General features: G+C 51.0%; 1 non-coding gene and 1 pseudogene across 1 annotated transcript; both read left to right on the top strand.

Moving 5' to 3' along the window:
• LOC134433911 (zinc finger and SCAN domain-containing protein 2-like) overlaps positions 1 to 24,594 on the top strand; it is a 289,196-nt pseudogene that overhangs the window by 263,234 nt on the left and 1,368 nt on the right.
• Positions 1,030 to 1,233, top strand: LOC134433973 (small nucleolar RNA SNORA74). The gene has a single exon (XR_010031782.1). It is a non-coding gene; the product is annotated as a small nucleolar RNA SNORA74 (small nucleolar RNA).

The raw sequence follows: 24,594 nt of genomic DNA on the forward strand, positions 1-24,594 counted from the left end.
AGCCTGCTCCTTTTCTGCCCCCGCCGCCGTGTGGAGATGAAGCGGTTCTGGGGGGCTGGGCTTCTTCAGCTCGCCGCCATGAGGGCCAAGAGCAGCTCTGGCGGGCCGGGCTCCCTCGCCATGAGGGCAGGGAGTGGCTCTGGCGGGCTGGGCTCGTTCAGCTCGCCGCCGTGAGGGCAGGGAGTGGCTCTGGCGGGCTGGGCTCGTTCAGCTCGCCGCTATGAGGGCAAGGAGCAGCTCTGGCGGGCCAAGCTCCCTCGCCATGAGGGGCCACCGCCGCCATGAGGTGAGGGGTGGGGGGGTACAGGGCACGGGTGGCGGCGGCAGCGGGGCTGGATACCGGGGCTCCGGGGCAGGAAGGCGCCACCTGAAATACTCACTGTCTCCTATTTATCTGTTCGACCGGGGGACTGGGGATGTTGCTCGGCTGTGCGGTTCAGCATTAATTCCTCAGCCTTTCACTCGGTGTGCTGGCTTTTGTCCTCTGCAACAAGCCAGGCCGCTGCTGTTGAGCTTTGTGAATACAGATGGAACTAATGGCTTATTTGTGATGTTTCTTCTGTCCTCTCTTTAGGCCTTCAGCCGATGACCGATGGCGGTGACCCGCCCGAAGGAGCAGCTCTGAGGTGCCCCGGCCCCGTCACATGTGGAACCCCGAGCTGAGCTGTGCTGAGCTGTGCTGGGACAGCCGGGGAGGCGCTCCGGGAGGGCACTGGAGCCTGCGAGAGCAGATGTGAAGGGATAACCTCCCCGTGGGACACAGCAAGAGCTCTGGAGCCACATGGGTGAGGTGTGACCGTGAGCCAGCCTGGGAAAATGGGCAAAAATGTTTTGCTGTCTAAAAGGCCTCTGCTGGCTCCTGTGCTAGCCTCAGGTCCTCAGGGTGGAAATAACGTGGTTTATCCAGAAATAAGTTTAGCTTATCTATTCCTCTTGCTGGATGAAGCCTTGATGAGAGTAGGCATCATCAGAAAAGTGCCTCCACGTTTTTTCTGCCCTGTAAACCCCCCAGTTTTGGGGTTTTTGTATCCCAGCAGTAGTCAGCTGCCTGTGGCTGCTCAGTGCCTGTGGCAGTGTTATGCTGCTGGGAGAGAAAGGTGCTGCTGAGCTTTTCTGGCACCAGCAAGGCCGTCCTGGTGCTCAGTGGTGCCAGGTTTTGGCAGCACTCTGCATGCCTGAGAGTGGAGTAACTCCTGCCCGTGGAGACCGGTGACTAGACTGTGAGTGTTCATGCAGCAACAGGCAGCTTTATTGAGATCTAACATCCTTATATAGATGAGAAGGCCCATGAAGGTAATCCTCATTGGCTGAGCCAGTTACTACTCAGCTAACCAGCCAGTAGCAGCCTGAGTCTCCAATGGCCTGGGCCTGCTCTTACTGGTTGAATTACATAAGCAAGGTAATTATATAATAAATCACTTATGAACTTGGAATTATTTATACTGTGTGGCCTACAGGCCAGATGTAGAGCATCACAGAGGAATAGCTCATAAATATGGAACTTGTGTGTGTCATAAAACCTCTATAGCTCATCAGTATGGAACTTGGGTGTGTCATAAAACCTCTGTTCGCATGATGTTTGGGGCACTCGAATGGAGGAAGGCTCCTCCAAGTGATCAGTGCTGCAATAAAAATGAATGCTTTTTGATACTCAAACTGTGTTAGAAAGTTTCTTTTTGGGTGATTTCAGTGTCAGTTCCACAAGGCCCTGTACTTTCACAGTGGCCCCTTGTTTCTAAAGTGTCATGATGGCCTCAGTCGCACAAGGCCCCACAATGTCCAAAGAGTCCCCTTAATTCCATGGGGCCCTGAAGTGCTACAATGGCCCCTTGGCTCCATGAGGCCCTGCAGTGCCACCCTGGGGCAGGAGGCCAGGAGGAACTCGTTCCCCACACGCTGCAGCTCCCTGGGCCAGCTGGCACCAACACCTTCTCCCAGGCCAGCACTGCCTGGCACAGCCAAGGCCGAGCCACACTGCAGCTCCCTGCAAACCACGGCGGGGACTGCCAGGCCAAAACCCGAGTCACAGACAGTTTGTCACTCTTCCTGTCTGAATCTGACCAAGAAATGTCCCATTGTGGGGTCCCCTTTCCTGCAGTCACTGCAGCACTGGGACCATCCCTGGAGCTCTGAGCAAGAAAAATGGCCAGCATTGCACCTCTGCACTGACTCAGGGATGGTGGGAAAGGCTCTCTGGGGTGGCTGGAACCATGGAAAAAGGACAGTTGGGAGCACAGAGGGAAACCCAGCTGGGCTGCTGGACTGGGGCAGGGCATCTCTGTCTGGGGGAGAAGTTGGCTGTGAAACTCCCTCCTGTGGATGCTCACGTGCCCAAGAGTTGGGCACTGAAGGGCATCACAACAACAGACAGGAGGATGGGGCGGCCAGGATTAAAGTGCCTCAGGGGGGTCTGGACTGGCCACACAAGGGTGAACCCTGGACGCCATCTCCAGGTTATCCCTGACTGTGAAACATGGGCTGAGATCAATCAGGGCCAGGCCAGGCAAAGCCCCTGTGGTGTGGGGGGGCAATGGTGGGAATATAAATCTGGGGCGACACGTGGTCTTGGTAGTAGGTGTAGTAAATTGGGAGCACCATTCCTAAACCACAACAGCCCTGTCAGAACCAGGCCTGTCCCTGCACTGCCCCCGCTCTGCTGCCCCACAGCTGCTGGATCAGGAAGGGCAGAGCCATGGGGGAGGAAAATGCACAGGGACTCCTCCTGGGAGCGACCTTCCATCCTGATACTCAGACCCCAAGACAGAAACCCCCATTGTCAGCTGGGAGGTCACTGTCAGAGTCTCTGCCTGTATCCCACTTGGTGAATCTTTCACACTGAGATTTTGGTCCTTCCTTTCAGTTTCTTTACTTTTGGGGCTTTTAATGATTCCTCCATAAACATGGCAATTCATGTCCCTAATATGGCAATTCTTTCCTTTTTATGAAAGTGTTGGGAATTAGGCCACATTAAAATGCTGGCAGGGTGTGCATTGGTATTTGCAGCCGTGTGGAGAAGCAGTTGGGATATAAGAACCAAAGAAATGTAAAATGGTTTGAGTTAGAAGAGACCGAAAAGAGTCTCTGGTAAAACTCCCATTACCCAGGAACACCTTCACTTGTTCAGGTTGTACAAAGCCCCTGACCTTAAACACATCCAGTGATGGGGTTTCAATTCTGAGGGCACCCTATGCCAGTGTCCTGCCACCATCATCAAAAAATATTTCATCCTTACAGAAAATCTAAATCTGCCCTCAGTCACTTAAAAGATACAGTGTATTATTCTGTATTATATTCCCCAATATAATCTTGGGCAAAATTGTACTAAGCCATTCCTGGACTTAAATCACATCTCCAGGGCTGAGCACCTTTGAGAAGGCCCAGAGATCTCCCAGGATGGGATTTGGAGGCCCCAAGAACATGATCACTGTATGGGAACTGGAAGTCCTGGGTTCGGTGGAGACTGAGGACAAAACAAGAATAGCCTGTGAGGATGACAAAGGTGGATTCAAATATATTGGACCTCTTCTTCATAGTGGAAATGAACCTGAGATAGAAATAATGTCACCAAGTGCAGCTGTGAAGACCCAGAATGGAAACAAGGAGAGATAATAATTAAAAAAAGACTGGATGTGGCACTTGCTGCCATGATCTAGTTGAACAGTTAGAACATCGGCTGGACTAGATGATCTTATAGGTCCCTTCCAGTCTTGAAAATTCTGTGATTCTGTGATTCTGTAATTTCCCTGCCAGGGCAGGGCTGTGGCACAACACATCTCCCAGCAGGAGCCTGGAGCAGCCCCAGGCTCTGTGTGGGCAGGCAGAGGCAGGCAGGAGGCAGAGCTGTCAGCAAAGGAAGGGCCCAGCCAGGTGGGGCAGCCAGGGGATGCCGACAGCCTGCAGGGACAGAGGCACAGGGCAGGGACACCGTGGGACAGCCTGGGCTGCACAGGGCACAGGGATGGGCAGCAGCTGCAAGACAGCCCTGCCAGAGCCAACTTGGGCAGCACTTTGGCCATGGCTGCTGGTCCTGGGCCTGAGGCAGGAGCAGGAGACAAGTGACCCTTGCAGGGCTGGGGCCTCATTGCCTCCTTGTCCCTGCTCAGCAGCCTGGCAGGGGCCGCCCCATGCTCCTGCCCTTGGCATTGAACATGCCCACATGCCAGTGCCCATCCCAGGAAGAGCCTTGAGCAAGGAGGGAGGGACAGGATCTGCCTGGCCAGGTGCTGGGGCTCAGGCCTGGGCTCTTTGCATTCCTCAAACACATCCAGCTTTGCTCAGCACCAGAGACACCTTTGCCTTGTTTGTACCCAACTGTCATCACTGCCTCCAGTGTTCTGCTCTAATTGGAACCAGGGGAAAATTTGTCATTTGTGTCTCTCAGTGGTACCCATTAAAACTTGGAAAACTTTGGAGTTTCAATTTAATTTTGAGTTGTTGAGAAGTGTTTTGAACACTCTCTCAGGGACTCAGTTTGATGTAAGTAACACCAAATCCCCAAGAGTCTCATTTAAGTCCTTGTGCTGTATCTGTACTGCTGAGCTTTAAAGGAACAGCTCTTCCCAGGGCCAGCTCCTCTCCCAGCCCAGCAGGGCTGAGAGCTCTGCCTGCAGGCACTGAGGGGACAGGAGCCAGGCAGAGACAGGCTGAAGGCAATCAGGATTGGGAAGACATTGAGCTGAGATTTCACTTGGGGAAAGATCTTCACAGCCCTGTGCATGGTGAGTGTGTGGGTGCAGGGCAATGTCCCCTGTGCTCCTGGAGGGATCTCCTGAAGCCAGCGCACCCTATAGCCTGGGGGATGTGTCAGGAGGACTCTCTGAGTTTCTCTCTGGCACAGGAGCAGGAGGAGGAGGAGGATGTGCTGCAGAGCGGGGCTGCCCTGGGCACCGTCAGAGGGACAGGGCAGTGTGGGGGACGGGACAGGTATAAGTCCAATGGTGTCAGGAACCCACGCCTTAAAAAAGGAACCCACTAGGCCACGGCAAAATATCCAAATATGGATAACATTGTAACCAGACCAGTGAAGAGATTTTTGCTTTTATTTCCAGCACATCAGTCTCAAAATACAAAATGGAGACATGACAGCTCACTGATCCACACCAAAAAATGTCTCCTCCAACAGGGCTCATACAGCAATACATAAAATCATCTCAGACTAGAATTCAGCCAATCAGACACAGAAAACACATATTGACAAGCATTCTATCCAATCTTATAAAACATACGTAATCGTAGCTAAAACAAAGACTAGTTCATAAGAGACAAAGAACAGAGTTCTATTCATGCTAACCTTCTAAAGATATACATTAAATAACCTTGTTGCCATCCTAAAGCAAATTCCACAGAGACCTATCGTTATTTTGTCACGTCTACTGCTTGGGAAACTTTTCTACTTGCATGGGAAACTTTTCTGCTTGCATGGGAAACTTTTCTGCTGTATTTGCAATGCTAACAAAACTTCAGTCTGAGGCCTATACTTTTTTAACCATTTCCTAAAAACCCTCTAACCTTATGGATTCCAACATTCCCCCTCTCTGTTTGACCCAGAAGCTTTCATTTTCTTGTCGCTTGCTAATTGCGTTTCATAGCTCTATTGCAAAATTTCTGGTTATTATCTGTTGAAGACTATTTTCACTAAACTGAAGCATTGCTATATTATGGCACAGCAACTTAATGCTGTAAAGACCCAATCCCTGAAAGAGATATGAATCACATTTGGCAACAGTCTCAAGTCATCGTTTGAAAAACTCTGGTCGATTCCAAGGCCTTAATTCAAAACCTTCGTTCATGTCAATACCCTCATCTACTGCTTTTGTGAGATTTCGTACACTCTCTGTGCTTCTACTTCCTAATTCTCCTGCTTGAATGACAAAAACTTCTCGGACTGTTTTGTTCATCATTCGCCAAACACAACAGAGTATACAAGGTACCACTATCAATATCAGTATTAGAACACCTAATACGTAAAGACCTATCTTGCAAAGTTGCCTTAGCCAAGGTGCAAAACTCCAATTTTGAAACAAATCATCCAACCAGGGACCTCCATCTTCTTTAATTTGGGCTGTCAGATCCTTCAATTTTTGAATGCTTTTGTGAATGGATTCAGAATGATCAGACAAATTCATACAACATAATCCTTCAAATTCCTCACAACCATGTCCTTGTGCCAGTAAAAGAAAATCAATGGCTGCCCTGTTTTGAAGAGTAGCATGTCTAATACTATCAACATCAGTCAACATATCACTGATTGCAGAGGATGTGGCATTAGCTTGTTTGCTCAGCCAACATCCAACTCGATCTAATTGTCTCAATGCCACAGCTGAAGCCAATTGGGGTAAAAATATACCTGCTGAAACCCTTCTGGCGGCATTCCAAGGCATAAAATCACTCTGACAATTCTCATCATAATAAGGAACGGCTCTTGTTTTCCTTTGTTTCTTTTTCATCACTGCTTTGGCAGTGGGGGCAATTATGGTGAGCACACCAATGCTACAAGGGCCACCTTCAAGGTGGGCTGGAATGCCGTGCCAAGCTCTGTCTCCGCAAATGAACCAATACCCTTTTGGCAATTGCCGTGGATACTGATCCGTTTCCGGAACCACATCCCAACTGTTTGAAACATTACACCAAAAACTCAAATTTTTATATGCAAAATAATGAGGAGTAACACTGAACTTTGGGGGATCACCTTTTCGCCAGGCATGAGTCATGAAAGCAAAACAAAAATCCATGGTCAAAGAACCAAGGATTTCCAATTCTTGAAATTCAGATGCTGCCCTAAGGAGTTTTTTGGACCAAATGTTCCAATTGAAGGAAGGACTGTTTCCATTGTCAATTCTACCTGGTTTACCATTGGATTGTTTTTTTACCAAAGGCAACTCTTTCACTGGCACACCAACCAAACAGGTTGAAAAAGGCTTTTCTGGTTTTGAATTAGACAGACATATAGTATCCGATCCGGCAGCCTTGGCTAAGGTCACCCAAACATTCGTTTTCGGTTGATCCACAGGCAAATCTGCACGACAAAAAACAATTAAAATCAAGCAAAACAAGTATACCATTTGAATTTGCCCCATCTCTTTCAGTAACTAAGTTTTGGCAGAATTCTTTCTAAGCAAAAACAATAACCTAAGTTTTCAGCCAAAAATTAGCTTTGTTAAACAAACATTCAGCATTCAATTAGTATACTCATAAATAACATTGACACAAAATCAGAGTTCATGGGTTCCACCGATGCACAAAGAACGTCAGGCACAAGAGGCGTCAGGCGAGACCCGGGATCCTTCGCTTCGGTTCACGTCTGCGTACTCGCTTCCTCGGTTCTAGGCTCGACAACAGGTTCTGAAGTGCGATATGGTTTGACGTTTTTGGCAGGAACCCACTTAATTCCAGCACCTGTGGAAATAGAAGCATACCCTTTGCCCCACGTTATTAATTGAAACGGACCTTCCATCTGTCCAGAGTCAGGGTTTCTAATTAGAACAGGAGGATGTTCTTTCAGTTTTGCCTGTGTGTTATTTGAAAAGTGTCTAAAGATTGGTGGATCTGGTTCTGTACTTGAACTATTTAGAAAATTAAAAACATACAAAGCCTTACTCAGTCTCATCTGTGGGGTGATCTCCGTTCCCCCTCTCCGTTGATCTAATATGCGTTTTAAGGTTTGATGTGTTCTTTCAATGATTGCTTGGCTTGTGGGAGAGTGGGGAATACCAAAAATGTGTCGAACACCCCATTCATTTAAAAATGTGGCCAATTTTTGAGATATGTATGCGGGACCATTGTCAGTTTTTACTTCTTGGGTACACCCAAGGAAGCAAAAGCTTGCAGGAAATGATGACAGGCATGACTGTGTGTGAAGGGAAGCAAAAACTGCACCAGAGAGCGTGTCTACGGAAACATGAATATTTTTAAATTTACCAAAAGAAGGATATTTAGTAACATCTGTTTGCCACAACTGTAGGCTTTGTAAGCCTCGGGGGTTGATTGCTCCTGTAGAAACAGGAGGTTGTACCAATTGACAGTCAGGGCAAGTATGAATGATAGCTTTAGCTTGACTTTTAGTGATTTGGAACATTTGCATGAGCGCTTGTGCATTTTGGTGGAAAAAGGCATGACTTAATTTTGCTTGTTCAAAAATGTTTGGCAATGTGTTAGAAATGACCATTGTCAGCTTGTCCGCTCTTGCATTTCCTTCCACTAAAAATCCAGGAAGTGAAGAATGCGCCCTAATGTGAGAAACAAAATATGGATTAGTTCTATATTGCAAAGTTATAAAAAGACATGAAAGCCAATGGTGTAAAGTTTCATTACTAACATCCTTTAAAATTGAACCTTCTATTCTCCTGACTACATTAGCAACATAAGCAGAATCTGTGACTAAATTAAAAGGCTGAGGAAACAGCTGAAAAGCTTGAACTACTGCGGCAAGCTCAACAATTTGAGGGGATCCCTCTACTGCTTGAATATCAGATTCCCAAACATTAGTCTTTTGATTAAACCAAGTCTCATAATCTGAAGGTCATGAGTTCGATCCTCACACGGGGCACCAAAATGCGGGGGATGGACAGGTATAAGTCCAATGGTGTCAGGAACCCACGCCTTAAAAAAGGAACCCACTAGGCCACGGCAAAATATCCAAATATGGATAACATTGTAACCAGACCAGTGAAGAGATTTTTGCTTTTATTTCCAGCACATCAGTCTCAAAATACAAAATGGAGACATGACAGCTCACTGATCCACACCAAAAAATGTCTCCTCCAACAGGGCTCATACAGCAATACATAAAATCATCTCAGACTAGAATTCAGCCAATCAGACACAGAAAACACATATTGACAAGCATTCTATCCAATCTTATAAAACATACGTAATCGTAGCTAAAACAAAGACTAGTTCATAAGAGACAAAGAACAGAGTTCTATTCATGCTAACCTTCTAAAAATATACATTAAATAAACTTGTTGCCATCCTAAAGCAAATTCCACAGAGACCTATCGTTATTTTGTCACGTCTACTGCTTGGGAAACTTTTCTGCTTGCATGGGAAACTTTTCTGCTGTATTTGCAATGCTAACAAAACTTCAGTCTGAGGCCTATACTTTTTTAACCATTTCCTAAAAACCCTCTAACCTTATGGATTCCAACAGGCAGGATGGCTCCTGCTGCCAGGGACAGCTGCAGGGGCTGAAGCTGGGGCTGCAGCCAGGGCTGCCCAGGGCTGTCCTGCAGAGCAGCTCCTGCAGCCCTCAGGGCTCTTGGCCAGCCCAGGGCATGTGCCACCTGCCAGGGGCAGCTCTCAGCCTGCCTGGCAGCTCCCCATGGACGCTGCAGGGGAGAAGTTGGAGGGGGAAGGAGCCACCCCCATCAGGGCAGATTCCTCCTGCTGTGGAGATGGTGCTGCATGGCCAGGGGTGCTCTCAGCTTTCTTCTCAAGGGAAGGGAAAGGGGCTGTCAGCTTTGGCCGTGTCACTGAGACTCCTGCACTGTCACCCTGGGCATCAGCAGATGGGCCTCAGATCTCCCTCACAAAGTGCCTCCTCAGCCTCCTCTCCCTACAGACAGCAGCAGCAGCACCTTGGCTTGCAGCATCTCTGTTTGTCTGCCCTGCCCTTAAGGCCCTGCTGCCAGGGAGATGCCCCTGGGCAGTGCCCTGTGCTGGGAGGTGTCTGCAGGGCAGAGCTGAGCCCCCAGGGCTGGGCTGGGCTCTGGCAGCACAGGCAGGGACAAGGCTTGGATAGAGAGAAACAGTTCCCAGTAGGCACAACTCCAGGCAGCAGAGAGCCAGACCAGCCCTTGGTATCCTTTCCTGTTCATGTTCATAGGGAAAGAGAGAAGGGTTTGGAAAAAAAAAAAAATTCAGCTGGAGAATTCAAAAAGTCTACTTCATTTTTCAAAAAATATTAAAGTGTGATCACGGTGAAATAGAGAGAGGTTAAATGAACAAAGGGCACCTGTGTGGTTCCAGCAGGTCTGACTGCCCTGCGGCACAGGGAGCCCTGTTTTCCCTCAGGTCTCCCCAGTATTCAGGCTGAGTGCAATGCTGAAAGTAAAGCAGTATATCAGAAGGAGCACAAGCCTGAAATCAAAAAGGAAATCTGTCCAAGCTTGTCAATGTCTTTTTCAACAGCGCACCATGCCCAGAGTGAAGGAATGTCCAACAGCAGCTCCATCAGGCACTTCCTCCTGCTGGCATTGGCAGACACGCGGCAGCTGCAGCTCCTGCCCTTCTGCCTCTTGCTGGGCATCTCCCTGGCTGCCCTCCTGGGCAACGGCCTCATCATCAGCGCCGTAGCCTGCAGCCACCACCTGCACACGCCCATGTTCTTCTTCCTGCTCAACCTGGCCCTCACTGACCTGGGCTCCATCTGCACCACTGTCCCCAAAGCCATGCACAATTCCCTCTGGGACACCAGGGACACCTCCTATGCAGGATGTGCTGCACAGGTTTTTTTCTTTTTGTTTTTCTTCTCAGCAGAGTATTTCCTCCTGACCATCATGTGCTACGACCGCTATGTGTCCATCTGCAAACCCCTGCACTATGGGACCCTCCTGGGCAGCAGAGCTTGTGCCCACATGGCAGCAGCTGCCTGAGCCAGTGGCTTTCTCTTTTCACTGCTGCACTCAGCCAATACATTTTCCCTGCCCCTGTGCCATGGGAATGTCCTGGGCCAGTTCTTCTGTGAAGTTCCCCAGATCCTCAAACTCTCCTGCTCCAAATCCTGCCACAGGGAACTTGGGCTTCTTGCTGTCAGTGTCTGTTTAGCATTTGGCTGCTTTGTGTTCATTGTTTTCTCCTCTGTGCAGATCTTCAGGGCCGTGCTGAGGATCCCCTCTGAGCAGGGACGGCACAAAGCCTTTTCCACCTGCCTCCCTCACCTGGCCGTGGTCTCCCTGTTTCTCAGCACTGCAGCATTTGCCCACCTGAAGCCCCCCTCCATCTCTTCCCCATCCCTGGATCTGTCAGTGTCAGTTCTATACTCGGTGGTGTCTCCAGCCCTTAATCCCATCATCTACAGCCTGAAGAACCAGGAGCTCAAGGCTGCAGTGTGGAGACTGATGACTGGATGCTTTTCAGAAACATTAAACTGCTGGCCAATTTCCAATTTCTTAAATAAAAAGACTTATAATAAAAATCATCTTTGGTACTTGTTGTTGGTTTGGTTGTGGGTGTTTTTTCCTTTGTTTTTTTTTTTTTTTTTTTTTCTATTGTCCACAAAGGACTGTCATTCCTTGTGCCATTTCTCCTTTTGTTTCCCTCCACTTTAACTGTGGCCCCAGACTGCGTCAATGAGGAGCTGGTCTCTTGGTGGATTTGAGGGAACTAAACGATCTCCCAGCATTGTTTTCACCAGAGATGCCCCTTCTGTTCTCTTCTCTGGAGCTGCAGCAGCAATGTCTGTGTGCAGAGCTGGGGGCAGATCAGTGCTGGCCCAGCAGCTGTGCCCAGCAGCAGCAGCACTTGGTGTTGCCAGTGCTGCTGCCGTGGCCCTGCCCCGCTGCCCTGGTGGCCCTGGTGTTGCTGCAGGGCCTGAGTGCTCTCGGGGCCGGGCACAGCCCTGGGAGTGGCAGTGCCGGGGCTGCAGCAGGGACAGGCCATGGGCACTGCTGGGGCAGCGCTGACGCCTCAGCCCAGGGCCTGGGGGCTCCAGGCTCCTTGACCAGGCTCTCTCAAGAACACAGCCAGGCCAATGCTCAGCACAGAAAACCCCTGTGAGCAGCCCCAGGCTGGCCGTGGGCAGGCTGGGGGCAAACAGCATGGCTGGGGCTCTGCAAGGGTCCTGGGGTAGACGGGAAGGAGCAGCAGAGCAGGGGCTGATCCATCCCCAGTGCGCTGCACAGCCCAGGGCAACGTCGCAGAGCGTCCTCATGGAGCTGCCAACAACATCCCTCCTCTGCAGCCCTGGCCTCTCCCCCAGCTCTCACAGGTGCCCCATCCTTGCAGGCACAGACACGGCGGCACTGGCTCAGCAGCCCCTGTTTGCATTGCACACAGCAGGCGGGAGCACCCCCATGCTGTTGGTGTGGGGACATGAACCTGAGGGAGCACAAATGCCATCAGCCCCTGGGGCCAGCAAGGGCTGGGGGACACCAGGGAAACCACTCAGCTTTGTCCTGGCCTCTGCACTCAGCCAGAAAGTTTGTTCCCATCAGCTGGGATTTCCCTGTCCCACTGCAGACGCTGTTGCTCAGAGCCAGGGCGGCCTGGCAGCCACCCCCAAACTGCCCTGAGCATTTCCTATGCTTCCCCTTTGCTTTCTTTACTCTTTCCTTATACAAACTTCTTCCTCTTGCCCACCCCTGTTCCCTCCCCTGCAAACAGCCTATCCCTGGTTGACCTTTCTTCTCTGGCCCTACTCCCCATTGCAGTTCCTGACTTGGCACCATGGGAACGTCCATTGGGGAGCAGGATCATCCTACAAGTGCTGCAGGAATTGTCTGCAGGCTCCTGCAGTGCCTGGTGCTGCTCCCTTGCCAGCGGCACCCCAGGCCAGGGGGGCACATCTGGGCTGCTGTGTCTGGCTCTGGAGCTCCTTGTCCTGGGAAGTGAGGAGGAGCTGCAGAGGCTCTGCAGGACTGACAGGATGGGCTTTGGGGCTGCCAGGAGAAGCTGAGGGACCTGGGCTGCTGGAGCTTCTGAAGAGGAGGCCCAGGGCTCCTCCTGCAACTGCTCCAAGGGTGGTTTCAGAGAATCCCAGAATCAGCAAGGTTGGAAAAGTCCTTGGAGATCATCAAGTCCAACCTGTGCCCTGACACTTTCTTGTCTCCCCTGAGCCTCCTCTTCTCCAGGATAAACAACCCCAGCTCTCTCAGCCAGTCCTCACAGGACTTGTGTTCCAGACCCCTCATCAGCCTTGTTGCCCTTCTCTGGACGTGCTCCAGCCCCTCCATGTACTTCCTAAATTGTGGGGCCCAGAACTGGACACGATGCTCAAGGCGCTGCCCAAGCAGTGCTGAGGACAGGGGAAGAATCCCTGCCCTGCTCCTGCTGGCAACACTATTCCTGATCCAGCCCAGGAGCCATTGGCCTTCTTGCCCACCTGGGCACACTGCTGCCTCATGTCCAGCCTGCTGTCCATCAGTTTCTGCAGGTCCCTTTCTGCCTGGCTGCTCTCCAGCCCCCCTTTCCCCAGCCTGTAGGGCTGCAGGGATTGTTGTGACCAAAGTGCAGGACCTGGCACTTGGAGTTCTTAACCCTCACATTGTTGGATTTGAGGCCTGGATCCTGCCTGTTCAGGGCCCGGTGCAGAGCCCTCCTATCCTCCAGCAGATCCACACTCCCAGCCAACTTGGTGTTACCAGGGTTCTATGAGGCCTCCCAGTGTCACAATGTTCCTTTGGTTCCATGGGACCCCTTGCTGTCACAAAGTCCCTTGGATCCTTGGGCCGCTGTAGTGTCACAATGTCCCTTCGTCCCCCAAGGCCCTGCATTGTCACAATGGACCGTTTGTTCCATGAGATCTGGCAGTGCAGCAATGTCAATGTGATATTTTCTGAAAATTCCCTTCGCCAGGATTTCTTCTCCTGGGAAGATGAGAAGCCTCAGCTTCTCCGTGTTTTGCTTCTCTGGAATGTGGTCTGGAGATTGTTTATCCAAACATGTGAATTCTTTTAACTAATGACCAATCACCACCAACTGTATTGGACCCTGAGGAGTCAGTAGCGAGTTTTCATTATCATTCTTGTTAAGCCTTCTGTCTGTATTCTTCTTTTTCTAAAGTTCTAAAGTATAGTTTTTGAAAAGCATAATATAATATAATGTAATATAATGTAATATAATGTAATATAATATGATATAATATAATATAATATAATATAATATAATATAATATAATATAATGTAATGTAATGTAATGTAATGTAATGTAATGTAATGTAATGTAATGTAATGTAATGTAATGTAATGTAATATAATATAATATAATATAATATAATATAATATAATATAATATAATATAAATCAGCTTTCTGAGAACATGGAGTAAGATTCTCATCTCTCACCTCATCCTGAGCACCTCACAAACACCACACAGCAATACTCTTCTTGATTCCACAGTGTCACAATGGCCCCTTGGCTCTGTACTGCCATGTCATACACAGTGTCACCATGATCCTCTCAGTGCCACCAGGCCCCCAGTGTCACAATGGCCCCTTGCTTCCCCAGGGCCCTTCAGTGTTACAATCATAAGAGAATCAACCAGACTGGAAAAGACCTTGGAGAGCAACAAGTCCAACCTGGGATCCAACGCCACCTTGTCACCCAGGCCATGGCGGTGAGTGCCACATCCAGTCTTTCCTTAAACACTTCCAGGGACGGTGACTCACCCATCTCCCTGGGCAGCCTGTGACCTAACATTGTGCTGCCCAACCAGTGCCAAGAACAGAGGGAAGATCACTGTCCTGGTCCTCCCGGCCACACCGTTCCTGATCCATAGGAGTGCCAGGGGGTGGATAAGGAAAATGGTGGGGAGAGGGTGAGGGCAAAGTGTTATTGATTGTCAGCCATGAAGAATCTTGATTTTCATATCTATTCAGATTGCATTAGAAGGTGCTAGAGATCAATACCAATTGGATAAAAATTTATAGTCAGGAAATGAACACTAAACAGGAAAAAAAACAGTTCTCTCTGCATTTTTTTCAACATAGTATATTCACTTTGAATACACTTCTGTAATCTATCTAATTAACCACAGAAGAATTGAAAACTTCAATTATTCCAAGGGGCTTTTCTTTTTCAAGTGTTTTGCAAAAATATTTATGAGCATTTGTCACTAAATTCCTGAAATGAAGAGCTCAAGAAAGAAGAGGCCTCTACAGGAGTAAAATTCATCAGCAACCTCCAGGTGGCTGAGGATCCATCCCCTTCAGAGCAGCAATGAACAGAAATGGGCACAGCTTTGTGGCTGCCCCAGCCCTGGGATGGGCCCTGGGCCTGGAGCAGGAGCAGCTCTTGAGGGCCCCAAGGCCGGGCCTCTTGTGCTGCCCTGGGCAGATGGGATGGCAGCAGGGACTGCAGAGCTCTCAGCACCTCAGCCCAAGGGGAGCAGGCCAGCCAGGGAGCCTCCTTTGGCCTTGGCCAAGCACCTTCCCCCATGGCTGGGGCTGAGTCCTGCGGCGGCTGCAGCTGCTGCTGTGCCCTTGCCAGGGGCTGAGGCCGTGGGGCCAGTGCCCAGAGCAGCCTGGCCTGAGCAGAGCTGTGGGGCCAGAGCCGGCTGGGCTGGGCTGGGGAGAGGCCCTTGGTGCTGCCCAGAGCTCAGGGCAGCTGGCAGAGCTTGCAGGGAGCTGGGCTGGGCTCAGAGAGCCTGGCCCAGAAACCATCTGTGTCCATCTCAGCCTGGCTGAGCGTGCAGGGGCAGGACTCAGGCCAGGCCTTGTGGGGCAGGGCCAGCGCCTGTGCAAGGCATTGCAAACAGGCAAGTGGCCCAGAGAGGAGGCTACTCTGTGCCCTGGGTGGCATGGACAGAGCAGGGAGGGGGCCCAGGACATTTGCCAGCACCAGCCTCTGTGCCCATGTGTTGGCAGCCCTGGCTGCTGAGCCCAGCTTTGGCCTGGGCTGAGTTTGGCTGTGGCCCAGCTCCATCCTCCTGCGGGGTTCAGGGCCTGTTCCTGGCCATGGCCAGCCCTGGCCGGTCTCTCTTCTGGCCCAGAGGCCAGCAGAGCCCAGCGCAGGGCTGTCTGTGCAGCCCCACAGGTGCCCCAGGCTCTGCAGGAGCTGGCAGAGGCTGCCCAGCAGGGAGGCCATGGGGCACAGAGCCCCAAGGCTGCTGTGGGTACCACGGCACAGGGGCCGTTCCCAGCTGCAATGCTCCTGGCCTGGGCTGGGCCTGCACAGGGGCTGGGCCACCATGGCTGGGCCAGCACAGGGCCACAAAGGGGCCACGAAGCCGCTGCCGGGGCTGACAGCAAGGCCAGGCACACACAAGCAATTGCTGAGCATGGACTGTGCTGGCCAGGCCTGACTGTGCCAAAGGCAGAGCTCAGCTGCCCTTGGGGGCTGCAGGAACAGTCCAGAGCCCAAAGAGCCTCCATGGCTGTGCTGGAGACCAAGGCTGCAGGAGGGAAATGCAGGGCTGCTGTGGGATGGGGAGGGCATTGAATTCCAGCACACACCTCGGTTCCCAGGGGTTTGTTGGCTGACAATAAATGAACATCCCTCTGTGTCTCGGGCAGCTCCTTCCCCAAGGAAAGCAGGTGGGAGTTGGAGCCAAGGAGCTGAAAGCTGCAGGTGCAGCCTGGGCTGGAGGGAGCTCAGATTTGCACAAGGCTGCTCTGAGTGCCAGGGCTTGGATAGGGAAATTGGTGGGGTGGGGGTAGGGACAGAGTCTGATTGATTGTCAGCCATGAAGGGTCTTGATTTTCATATCCATTCAAACTGCATGAGGAAGTACTTGGATTCAGTGTCAGCTGGAGACTGCATACATCAATAAATTGACAGGGAAAAAAAACTTAAATTTGAGGTAAGAAATCTTTTCTCACTGTGTTTTTAAATAGAATCTATTTAGTTTGAATACACTACTGGAATTCATCTAATTAATCACAAAAGATTTGAAAATGAAAATCAAATTACTCCCACAAGCTTGGCTTTTCAAGGTGTTCTGAATGGTAATGAGCCCTGGGGCACTGAATTCCTGCACTGAAGAGCTGAAGGCTGAACAAGCCTCTGGAGCAAGAAAATTCAGCAGCAGCCTCCAAGTTGCTGAGGATGTCAGCAGCCCCCATTGAGGCCATCCCTGCCCAGAGACTATGGGGGAATGGGCAGACAAGGAGAGCGTCCCTGGGGCTGGGGCAGCACAACTCAGAGGCAGCAGCGGCTCCAGCTGGGAAATGGAGTGTGGAATGTGGCTGGGAAAGCCCTGCCTGGGCTGGGCCAAGCAGGACACAAAAGCCCTGAAACCCCATCTCCCAAACAATTCTCTTAATGAGACATTTAAAAGGAATTACAATTGTTTGTGTCCTCTGAGTTGGATGCACTGGAGAAATACCAACAAGAGCTTCTCAGGAGCTCCAAACAACCAAACAGCCTTTTCTGGGAACGTTAGATAATCGGAGAAATTTTAGCAACAGGTTTAATAGAACATTCAATCAACACAGAACACTTCTTAAAGCACTGACTTGGCCAACTTCACAAACTCTAAGCTATTTGAATTTTACATTACTCAGATTGTGAAAAGTACAGAAAGAGAGAAGGAAAGAACAGAAAGAGAGAAAGGAAAAAAAATACAGAGGAGCACAAAGAGAGGTACAAACTCCTGGATTCCAGCAGTGTTCAGATTTAAATTCCAAGAGGATGTAGGGTCAAGATGTGTGCTTGCCTTGTTGTCATCCTTAAATACCCCTTGGTCTCCCTGGGCCCTTCCCCCAGGTGGGACTGTGGGTCATTTGGTCCCTCAGGAGCTGGGCTGGGGCTGCAGAGGTGGCTGTGGAGCATTGCCTGTGCTGTGCCAGGGACTGGCAGACACTGCTGGGCTGGGATAGAGGCTCTGGGGGGATTGGGGTTCCAGGGCAGGGCAGTGCTGGGGTTCCAGGGCAGGGCAAAGCTGGACCTGCCCCTTCCTCCCCCACACACTAAATGTTTCCACCAACAATCTCCTCCAGTCTGTCACAACAGGCAATGTTGGAGGTGGAACTCCCACTGCCAGCCATGGGTGCCTGGAGGAGAGGGACAGTTCTTTTCCATGGCAAGGAAAGCACAGAGCCCCATTGTTTCAGCAGCAGATGAGAAGAGACCCTCAACCTGCAAACGTTAGCTGGACCAGTTTGGTGGTCCCTGGGAGGCCAAGCCAGCCACACCTGTTCCATGTTCTTTTGTTTTTACAATGCCCCATAATGTCACAATAGTGCCTTGGACCCATGGGGCTCTGCAGTGTCATATTGGTGCCATGATTACATGGGGTCCAGCAATGCCACAACAGACCCTTGTTCCGGTTGGTTTCTACAGTCTTGTAAATGCCCCTGAGTGTCACAATGGTACCAATGACTCCATGAGACCTTGCAGTGTCACAATGGTCTCTGTGGTTCCCCAGGCCCCACAATGTCATGTGATGCTTCTGTACTATAAGCCCTGCAATGTCACAATGGACCTTTGGACCTCAGGGTTTTCAGTGTCCCAATGGTCTTTTTTGGCTCCGCAGTGTCACAATGGATCATTGATGACAGAAGGCCCCTCTGTGCCACCCTGGAGCTTTAGTCCTGCGCAGCCCTGCAGTGTCACAAAGGTGACTTGGTTTCATGAAGCCCCACAGTATCACAATGGTCCTCTTGGTTCTGTGGGGACCCCCAGGGTCACAATGGTCTTACTAGTTCAATGAGGCCTCAGAGTATCACAATGCTTTGCTTATTCCATGGGGCCTCATAGTGTCACAATGGTCCCCATGCTTCCCCAAGGCCCCTCAGTGTCACAATGGCTCCTTGGTTCCATGAGGCTGTCAAGTGTCTTAATGGTGTCTCCATGATTCCATCAGGCCTTGCAATGTCACAATAGACCTTTGGCTCCATTGGGTCTCATGGTGTCAAAATGGCCCCTTAGTTCCATGACACCCCAAAGTGTCACAATGGCCTCCATGGTTAAATGAGGCCCCATGGGGTCACAATGGACCCTTGGTTTGATGGGGCCTCTCAGTGTTCCAATGATCCCTACATTCCATGGAGCCACACAGCATCAGTACGCCCCCCTTGGTTCCATGAGGCCCAGCAATGCCACAGTGCTCTCCATGATTCCATGAGGCCCCACAGTGTCACCATGGTCCCTTGGTCTCACAGGGCCTCACAGTGTCATAATGGTCCCTTGGTGTCACAGGGCCCCACAGTGTCACAATGGTCCCTTGGTTCCATGGGTCCTGTGCTGCTGCATTCCCCCCTCCCCTTCTCAGGCTGCCCTGCCAGCTGAGAAATGCTCCTTGGGCCTCGGCCTTGGCCAACAGCCCCTGGGCTCAGCTCCTCTGCAGCTCATCACAAACACTGTCTGCTCCAGGCACTGCTGCTGCCCAACCAGTTCCTGATTCCTTTAGGAGGAGCCCTGGGTATTGGAATATGAATCCCAATATTACCAGATAGATTGTGCCTGGGCCCGTCTGACCCCTGCTGCTAGGCCAAAGGCGGCAACTGTGGTGTTTCACCCCAGAGACACTTTTGGCTGGCTGGAGGTTGCAGCTGGGGGCTAAAACAAGTCCAGGCTTGTAGAAACTCAGTTTACCTCAGGTGGGAAGGCTTCAGGCGATGGTGAATAGAAAGGAGATGGATTCTGCCAGAGGGTTAATATCCAGAGTTTATTGCATGGTCACAGAGGTCTGAATCTCAGGTAACAGCTCCAACAGAATGGCAAGCACATGGTCCTTGGTCAATTTAAGCCCAGGGACAGGGGGAGGGGAAGGGACAGGTGAGCCACCAACCAGGTGGGAGGGGCAGGGTCTCAGGGGATGATGACACCCAGACAGGCCAATGACCCCCAGGCCTGAAGGGCATCCTTTGAACTTGACCGACAACATGAGGCCTTGCTGGAATGTTAAGCCTGATTGACAGAACTCACTCAGCAAGGGAGCAAGGGGGAAGGGAGAGGGATATTGCCACACCTGGGAGGTGACTAGGAAGTCTAAAACAGGAAATTGCAACACACTGCAACACCTGCAAAGTGTTTTTGTTCCCCCAGTAGCACAACATCCCTGTTCTCACCCTACCAAAGAAAGCAGTTGATGCCAAGTGTGGCCAGGATGAACCGTTGCTGGGACTGAAGCCCCTCTCTTGGGGCCCTACAAACAGCATTCCAAAAGGAGCCCTTGGAGCACTCCTGGGCCAGCGACTCCCTCTGAGTGGGGACTCTCCCAGCCAGGAACTCTCCCGTTTGCTGCACTCGGGGATCCCGAACAGCGACGGGGCCTGGGCCAATCCCCCCACTCCTCCAGGCTCAGCCCTTCACCCACTGGGGAGATGCCAAAGGATCCACAGGGAGCATTTCCTGCCCTCGGGAATTTCTCACAGGTGCTTTGCACTGACTCTTTGTGTCTGTGTGCACACAGGACTGCCTGTCCTGGGGAAATGTGGCAGAAATGCTGCTCTCTGAGGGGCTTGAGTGCCTTGCATAGCTGAGTCAGTCAGATATCCAGGTATCAGTAAGTAAGTTAAGTCACAAGATCTAAACAAAGTTAAATGCTGCTAAGAGTTGCTCTTTTGCTATGTTGTTAAGTTTAATTTGAGTTATTAGCTAAGTTAAATATTGTTAAGTGTTATTCCTTTGTTCAATTGTCATAATTTTTAAGTTAGGTTAAATAGTCTTAAGTGCTGTTATTTTGCTAAATTGTGAAGTTTTTAGGTACCAGTTAAGGTGTAAGTTAACTCCTGTTAAGTTTGAGCTCTGTAAGCTGTTGGGCCATATTCCTTTTATCCTTACTCTCTCTATCCTTGTGTTACACACACACAAGGAACAGTTCTTGGTTCATTTCTGGTACGATTGCCTGGATTGTGTTTGGTTTTGTTGTTGCTTTGTTTCCTTGGTGTGCCTGAAGTGTCTACTCAGGAGCAGAGTGACTCTTGGCAAGGAACTTTGTGCTGCTGTCCCTTAATATTCAATCTGGTTTTTGCTGATCCCTTGCTGGGGATTTCTTCAGTGCTCTCAAGGCCTCGTTGGCAGCAGGGTGAAGGAGCCCTGGCCCAGGCTCTGGCCCTGGGGGACATAGGGACCCTACTGGGGGGTCCCTGTCCCCCTGTGCCACCCCCAGGGCCCCGTCCCCGTGTCAGGCTCTGGAGTCGATCTCGTGGAACATCCTCTGGGGGAGGCTGCGTGGCCGGGGGTGGGGGGACCCAGGGGGACAGGGGATCCCACTGTGCACGAGCAGGGTTGGACTGCTCTGGGGGGAACTGTGAGGGGGGCCGGGGCAGAGTGACCTCCCCAGTGACCTCACACAGCCCCTGTGATGTCACACAGCCCCTGTGATGTCACAGTGCCCCTATGATGTCACACAGGCCCCTGTGACATCACACTGCCCCTGTGATGTCCCAGAGCCAACTCTGAGACGCCACGCTATGATGTGATACAGCTGCTCTGTGATGTCACAGAAGTCTCTGTGATGTCAGAAAGTCGCTCTATGATTTCACAATCTCTACTGTGATGACAGCCAGGGACCCGCTCCCAAGGCTGTTCCCATGGCCACCAGGACTGGGACCAACTGGGATGCTCGGTTTCCACGGGTCGGGGTTCAGGAATGGGATTCCCCAGTTTTCTGCTCCTGCTAAAACCATGCTGCCCTCGCTGCCCTCCCGCCTCCCATAGAAAGCACAAATGGCAAAGATCCCAGCATGGGACAAGAACAATTTATTAGAAACAGGAACAAGATAAGGGACAAACAGAACTGAAACAATATTGATAACAGAAGGGATAAATGAAACAGTTTACTGGGAACATGGATCACCAGGGTTCTCCCCAATGTGGGTTCTCCCATGGGCGATGAAGCTGGAGTGGTGGATGAAGCTGTTCCTGCATTTGTGGCATTTGCAGGAATCCCTTACTGGTGGCTCCGTTGGTGTCTGGTCAAGTGAGAGCTGGTGGTGAAGCTCTTCCCACACTGGGGACACTCGTAGGGCCTCTGCCCTGTGTGGATGCGCCGGTGGATGATGAGGGTGAAGTTGTGCTTGAAGCCCTTCCCACACTCAGGGCAGTGGAAGGGCCTCTCATCTGTGTGAATCCGCTGGTGCTGGAGGAGACTGGAGCTGGTCTGAAACCTCTTCCCACATGTGGCGCACTGGTATGGCCTCTCCCCAGTGTGGATGTGCCGGTGCTTGATGAGGTCCGAGTTGTGCTTGAAGCCCTTCCAGCACTCAGGGCAGTGGAAGGGCCTCTCCTCAGTGTGAATCCGCTGGTGCTGGAGGAGACTGGAGCTGCTCTGAAACCTCTTCTGACACTGGGGACACTCGTAGGGCTTCTCCCCAATGTGGATGCATTGGTGGGTCACAAGGTTGGATCTGCAGCTGAAGCCCTTCCCACACTCCCTACACTCGTAGGGCCATTCCCCGGTGTGGATCATCTGGTGGCTGATCAGGTGGTTGCTCTGCCTGAAGCTCTTCCCACACTCCAAGCACTTGTGGGGCTTCTCCCCATCATGAAGCTGCTCATGGACCACCAGCTCTGAACTCTGGCTGAAGCTCTGCCCACCTTCCTGGCTCAGGGTTGCTCTTTCTTCTTCAGAGCACCCTGGGCTGGGTTTGGAGCCCCTCCTCCTCATGGGGGATGTCTGAGGTTTTTCTTCCCTGTTGGATTCCTGGGCGATTAGAATCACTCAAAACGGTCTCTTTCACGAGGTTCTGCCATGCAGATTTTTCCTCCCTGGTCTCCATCCTCAGTTCCTTCCCTGGGGAAGGAAGGACAAGGACAGGATGGGATTTGCCTCCATGCCAGAGGGAAGGGGAAGGAGATTCCCCCAGTGCATCCCCGGCAGGATGGCGTTGGCAGCAGGGTTGTCCTGCAACTAGGGGCTGTGCTGGGTTGGGAGATAGAGCAGGAGAGAAGGGGAAATAGGAACTGACTTCCTCCTCACCTATCTGGGTGTCCCGGGGATCCTTCCTCTTCCTCACAGCCTCCTTCTCCATCCAATCAAGGTTTGGGAATGGGAAATCCTGTTCTGGGAAGAAAACAAAGGGTGCGCACATTGTCTTTTGTACTGGTTTGAAGGCAAACCTGGGGAGGGTGTAAACCAGAATTACAATTTAAAAGAAAATGAAGATCAAGGCAATGATACAGAAACACTGCCTTAAACTGACAGACACACTCACAGTTCTGTATTTAATCACATCCCAGTGCCAGATTCTCTAGCCCCAGACCCAATCCCAACCCCAGCCCTAAAGCCAATACCATGTCTAGCCTTAACCCCAATCCCAGCTCTAATCCAAATCTCAGCCCCAACTCCAATCCCAGCCCCAATTCCAGCCCCTTCCTAAATCCTCAGCCCCAAACCAAATCCCAGGTTCAGCCCTTCTGGGGGTTTGGGGGTGTCTCTGTCCCTCTGAGCCCGATGATGTTTGGGTGCAGTCACACCAGGGCTGAGAGGGACAGAGACCCCCCCGGCCTCCCCAGGTGTGAGAAGGTCGGAGAGCCCCCCCAGCCCCGAGCACCCTCAGCGGTGAGAGGGACACAGAGCCCCTGGTCCCCAGCCCTGCACAGGCATTGCCTGAGGCCAGAGGGATGGAGACCCCTCTGAGCATCCCCCAGGGTGAGGGGACAGAGACCCCCGAGCATCCCCTGGGCTGAGAGGGACAGAGAGGGAGACCCCTCCAGGCATTCTCTGGGGTGAGAATGATGGAGACCCCCTGGGGAATGGCCTGGGGTGACAGGGACAGGAAACCCCCCCCCCAAGCGCCTCCCAAGCATCCCCCAGGGCAAGAGGCACAGAGACCCCTTGAGCATCCCCTGGGCGCTGGACAAAATAAACTTGGCAGAAATCAAACTTGACTCTGCATAAATCACTTTGAAGAATATTTGATTTCCACAAGTCACTTGTGATGAAAGCGCAAACAAATCCCAAATGTGAATAAACTGGCAATCCAAGCAGTGATGTGGCAATTCCAATATTCATTGCTTCCTGCACAGCTCCAGCTCAGCTGCTGGCAGGTTCCGATAAAAGGAAAGTGGAAATTTGGCCCAATACAGTTTATTAAAAGGAAGGGAAAGCTCTGTGTAGCTGTCACAAAGGTGACAGGGATACGGAGAAAAATGATTGTCACATTTGGTAAAGCCTCCAAGCCTGGGAATTCAGGACTTAGTCAGAAATTTAGCTACTTGAGCTGGGCTTGTTGTGGGACTTTCAGCCGCCTTGTGTTCCTCATCATGGGGTGAATGAACCTTGTCAGTCTCACTGGTAAGATTTGCTCCGTTTCCTCCAGTGATTTTAACAACTTTAAAAGGAAAGACAGCAAATAATTTTCTTTACACTGGCCACCCAAAAAAGCCATTTTCCTCATTATTCCTCCCATAAACAAATAAAGCTTTTATAACCTCCATAAGCTCCCCAGGAGGAAGGAGGGACTGTGTCCAAGTTTGCAAGAGTTCTTCCAGAAAGAACCACAACCTCCTGAGTGGAGGGAACCATGCTGTTGTCAAAGGCACTTGGGGTCAGAGAACAGTGCCCTGAACTCATTGTTCCAAAAGAGTATGGCAATATGGTTAAGAAAATTGTTGGAGAGATGTCTCTGCCCCAATAAAGGTGCTAATGCGACCAAATCAAAAATGGATTTTACTGAACAGTAAATGTGAGGTAGAGAAAGAGACGGAAAGAAAGAGAAAAGATGAGAGAGCAAGGGAGTGACAAGGGACAGAGACCTCCCCTGGAGCAGGGCAACTGTGACATTGTCCCCTGTGTGTGTGTGCCTTTTCAGGGTAGGGGTTTTACAGCTGAGCCAATTTGGATAAGGGGGGTGGTGTTCACCCCTTGAGCAGGGATTACCCCACTGTTTCAGGTTGCCATGCAAGATGTAACCAAATGCATGTTTTCAATCTCCACCTTCATCAAATCTTATAAACAGGTGGGGCAGTGTTCTTTATCTCTTCCATGACTCAGCCCTGATAACGCCCTCCAGGGGAGATATCTTCTGCTAATGGGTCATTGAGTGTCAC

The sequence above is a fragment of the Melospiza melodia genome, unplaced genomic scaffold, assembly GCF_035770615.1.
Source record: "Melospiza melodia melodia isolate bMelMel2 unplaced genomic scaffold, bMelMel2.pri scaffold_28, whole genome shotgun sequence".
Taxonomy (NCBI): domain Eukaryota; kingdom Metazoa; phylum Chordata; class Aves; order Passeriformes; family Passerellidae; genus Melospiza; species Melospiza melodia.